Source organism: Apium graveolens, chromosome 11 (genome assembly GCF_009905375.1).
Source record: "Apium graveolens cultivar Ventura chromosome 11, ASM990537v1, whole genome shotgun sequence".
Classification (NCBI taxonomy): Eukaryota; Viridiplantae; Streptophyta; class Magnoliopsida; order Apiales; family Apiaceae; genus Apium; species Apium graveolens.
The window spans coordinates 137389006-137394012 of record NC_133657.1 but is presented as its reverse complement, the minus strand read 5'-3'; the positions used below and the strand labels follow the sequence as shown (position 1 = coordinate 137394012).

The window sequence follows — 5007 nt, the reverse complement described above, 5'->3', positions numbered from 1 at the left end:
ACTGAGCACCATTTAAGGTCTTACTAGCGTAGTAGACCACATGAACTATGTTGTTCTTTCTCTGCCCAAGAACTGCTCCAACTGCATAGTCACTTGCATCGCATATCATCTCAAAAGGTTCATTCTAGTCAGGTGCAGTGATGACAGGTGTCATGATTAAACTCTTCTTCAATGTCTCAAAAGCGACAAGGCACTCGTCATCGAACTTGAGAGGGACATCTTTCTCTAGAAAACTGCACAATGGCTTCGAAATCTTAGAGAAGTCCTTGATGAAACGCCTATAGAAACCCGCATGACCAAGGAAACTGTGAATTTCCTTAACAGAAATAAGTGGAGGAAGATTTTCAATGACCCCCACCTTGGCTTTGTCCACCTCAAGACCCTTACTAGAAACCTTGTGCCCAAGTATAATGCCCTCTCGTACCATAAAGTGACATTTCTCCCAATTGAGAACCAAGTTGGTCTCAACACACCTCTTGAGAACTTGTCCAATATTCTGCAAGCATTCGTCAAAAGAATCGCCAAATACAGAGAATTCATCCATAAACACCTCCACATTCTGTCCAATCATATCAGAAAAGATGGCCATCATACATCTCTGAAATATGGCTGGTGCACCACACAGACAAAAAGAAACTCGTCTAAAGGTAAAAGTACCAAATGGACAAGTGAAGGTAGTCTTCTCCTGATCTTCTGGAGTGATACAAATCTGATTGTAACCCAAATAGCCATCCAGAATATAGTAGTACTCGTGACCAGCCAATCGGTCAAGCATTTGGTCAATGAAAGGTAGAGGGAAGTGATCCTTCCTTGTGGCCTTGTTCAGCTTCCTGTAGTCCATACAAACTCTCCATTCCGTGACTGTTCGAGTAGGGATGAGCTCATTCTTCTGATTAACAACAACCGTGATAGCTCCTTTCTTCGGTACACACTGAACTAGACTCACCCAAGAACTATTAGAAATGGGATAAATAATCCCTGCATCCAGCCACTTAAGAATTTCCTTCTTCACTACTTCCTTCAAGATTGGATTAAGTCTTCTTTCCTACTCAACCGCAGGCTTGCTACCTTCCTCTAGTAGAATTTTATGCATACAATAAAAAGGGCTGATTCCCTTAATATCTGCTATGGTCCATCCAATTGCCGATTAAAACTCTCTTAGAATCCTTAAAATCTTCTCCTCATCCCTACGTGAAAGGTCAGCTGCAATAATAACAGGCAAAGTAGTTGCATCACCTAAAAACACATTCCTCGGATGTTCAGGTAAAGGCTTAAGCTCAAGAGTGGGAGTTTTCTCAATAGATGGCTTGAGGCGTTTAGGAGCATTGTTCAATTCCTCCATTCCAGGGAGAAGCATTCAAATATTACAATTGTTCTTCACCTTCATCATCTTCATTGTCTGAATTCCCCAACAAGGCTTTCTCTAAGGCATCAGACCTTAACAATTGATCAAGTTCTGAAGTAACCACATAATTGACCATCTCCACTTTTAAGCACTCTTCATTTTATGTAGGAAATTTCAAAGCATTGAACATATTAAAAGTTACATCCTGATCCAGCACTCGCATTGTAAGCTCACCCTTCTGCACATCTATCAAGATTCGGCCAGTCGCCAAGAAAGTTCTTTCCAAAATTATGGGAATCTTCTTATCCTCCTCGAAATCAAGAATTACGAAATCAGCAGGGAAGATGAGTTTATCAACCTTGACAAAGACTTCCTTCATAATACCTCGCAGATATGTAATAGAACGGTTGGCCAACTATAAAGTCATATAAGTCGGTTTTGGATCAGGCAAATTCAACTTCTTGAAGATTGATAAAGACATCAGATTGATGCTAGCTCCCAAGTCACATAAGCATCTCTCAAAAGACATTTTTCCAATAGTGCATGGAATAGTGAAGCTTCCTGGATCTTTAAGCTTCGGAGACAACTTCTGTTGCAGCAGAGCACTGCATTCCTCCGTGAGAGGGACAGTCTCTAAATCATCCAGCTTCACCTTCCAAGAGAGTATACCTTTCATAAACCTTGCATAACTAGGCATCTGCTCAAGAGCCTCAGCGAAAGGTATATTGATATGAAGTTTCTTGAACACCTCCAGAAACTTCTCAAATTGCTTATCCAGCTTTTTCTTCTGCAGCCGCTTAAGAAAAGGCGGTGGAGGATAGATCTACTTCTCCCCTGTATTACCCTCAGGAGGAGTGTGCTCAACAATAGTCTTCCTTTGTTCCACTTCTGCTTCCTGCTACTCTACTTCTTCTTCAGCCCCAGCTTCTTCGTTCGAAACTTGAGTTTATTTGGGATTCACAACCTTTCCAGACCTCAAAGTGATTGCCTTTACCTACTCCTTAGCTTCCCTCTTTCCTGGCACTTCAGTGTCACTAGTAATGTACCAGGTTGACGATTTAGCAAGGCATTGGCAATTTGTCCAATTTGATTTTCCAAAGTCTTGATAGAAATAACTTGACTCTTGCACATAAACTTCAACTCCTCTAATTCAGATTTTTCATTAGATTATTGCAGCTGAAGTTGCTGCCTTCGTGCATATTACGGTTGCTGAAAACCAGGGGGTTGTACTGTTTGGCTGGGTACTGCTGATAAGGCTATTGAATCGCATTCTGAGCGTTGCTCTAGCTGAAATTAGGATGATCGTGGTTGTTGGGATGATAAGTGGCTGGCACAGGTTGTTGTGATCGCTGAAAATTGCTCACGAACTGAGCTGATTCACTAGAAATAACACATTGATCAGTCTCATGGGCACCAGCACAAAGCTCACAAACACTAATGATTTGATTAACTCCATAATTGGCCAACATGTCCACCTTCATCGTCTAAGCCTTAAGTTGGGCAGCTATAGCAGTTGTTACATCTAACTCCAGAATTCCTGCTACTTTTCCCTGAGTCAGTCTTTAAGAAGGATTCTGGTATTCATTAGCAGCCATCAGTTCAATCAATTCATAAGCTTCATTGTAGCTCTTAGCCCACAAGGCTCCTCCTGATACTGCATCAAGCATGGGTCTAGAAGTAGAACCCAATCCATTATAAAAATAGTTTATAATCATCCAATCAGGCATGTCATGGTGTGGGCACTTCCTTAGTATCTCCTTATATTGATCCCAAGCCTCACACATAGATTCATCAGTTTTCTGAGCTAACTGAGTAAGAGCATTCCTGATTGCAGCAGTCTTCGCCATAGGGAAGAATTTAATGAGAAACTTTTGAGCCAGATCCTCCCATATGGTGATAGACCCTGGTGGTAGAGAATGTAACCCGCACTTTGCTTTATCCCTCAAAGAGAATGGGAAGAGTCGCAGCTTACTAGCATCTCCAGTCACACCATTGAACTTGAGTGTGTCGCAGATCTCGATGAAATCCCTGATGTGCATGTTGGGGTCTTCAGTAGGAGAACCCCCAAACTGTACTGAGTTCTGTATCATCTGAATCGTGCTTGACTTGATCTCAAAAGAATTAGCCGAAATGGCTGGTCTGATGATGCTTGACTGAATATCATTGATCTTAGGCTGAGAATAGTCCATCAAAGCATTAGGAATTTCTGCTTGATCTCCCATCATTACTAAAGCCGGTTCCTCGATTTTCTATTCTTCTTCTACCTTCTCTTCGTCCTCAAAAACTTCCCTTCGAACCACTACAACTTCTTCATCAGCTTTATCCAGAGTTCTCTTACGAGACCGCGATTGTGTATGCATATATGCTCGCTAGAGTACCTAAAATAAGACAATGAAACAGATAAGTAATAATGTCCGAGTCAATGAACTTTAATGACCACTGATGACAAACACATAAACTAAAAATTAACACCGAGTCCCCAGAAGTGGCGCCAAAAATTGTTAGTCACTAAACACGCGCTAAAATTCATGCAAGTATACGCGTTCGCAAGTAGTATAAGATATAAATCAGATTCGTTTCCACAGTGACTGGTTTAGGTTAAATTTGTAATTTATGCACTTATGCAACAATGATATGGCTATTATTCAATGCTAAGACGATTAATAGAGTGAGATTATTTTATAACTAAGAATTAAATTAACAATTATAACTAAGAGAATAAGAATGGTTGAATTAATATATATGACAACATGGGATTCTAACTTCATTAAATACTTCATTCAACAGTCTTTTCGTTCTTAACCTTAGCATGTAATGGTGATGACACTAATTAGATAACATGAAACTGATAACCACCAACTTTCGTTGTATAAATACCATACTACCAGACATCCACAAAATCGATAGAAGCTGAATAGACACCAATTATATTGAGACCCTATATGTCTATAGAATTTGACAACATAAAGGTTTAATGCACAAGTTATCTGTCAGGATTACATAGGGCAAGTAAGATGGTTAAAATTACCTACGAATCATGCATAACAAATACACATGAACCTCTGCCAGCATGGAAAGTTCTAAACCCTTAAATTCACTTTCGTTTTATTAAGAATTAACAAGCTATCTTTTAAGTTCGTGATGCTCATAAGATGAATAAGCACAACCAATACTAGGTTATCATACAATCACCACACACTAAGGCATCGAAATAAATCAACTAAAGAAATCCATAAATAAATCCGCTAGAACCCCACGATAACGATTAGTGTAATATCCCGTATTTTTAGAATTATTATAATTATTATGTGATTATTATAGGAATTTTGATGAATTATCTGATAATTGATATTTATATTTTGGTGTTTATATGTGATAAAGTGTAAGTATTTTAATTTTTATATGTCCAGAATAAAGTATAAATAATTATGGTATTTTTCTAATAATTTTTGGATTGTTATATAATTTTATAAGGATTTATGGATTTATTAATTATTTTCTGAATAATTACAAAACTATTTTGTAAAGCCGGGAATCGTCCAACTTCAACCGTTTTTGCATTTTTACAACCCAGAACTCTTTGGAAAACTCCTTCCTACCCTAATATGGATATTCTGAACATTTTCCATGTTTTAACTTTTTCAATCCGGATTACGGTTTGA

General features: G+C 38.7%; 1 non-coding gene across 1 annotated transcript; it reads left to right on the top strand.

The window, feature by feature from the left end:
• The first annotated feature begins 3070 nt into the window (after positions 1 to 3070).
• Positions 3071 to 3177, top strand: LOC141699496 (small nucleolar RNA R71). The gene has a single exon (XR_012565956.1). It is a non-coding gene; the product is annotated as a small nucleolar RNA R71 (small nucleolar RNA).
• Positions 3178 to 5007: the final 1830 nt, after the last annotated feature.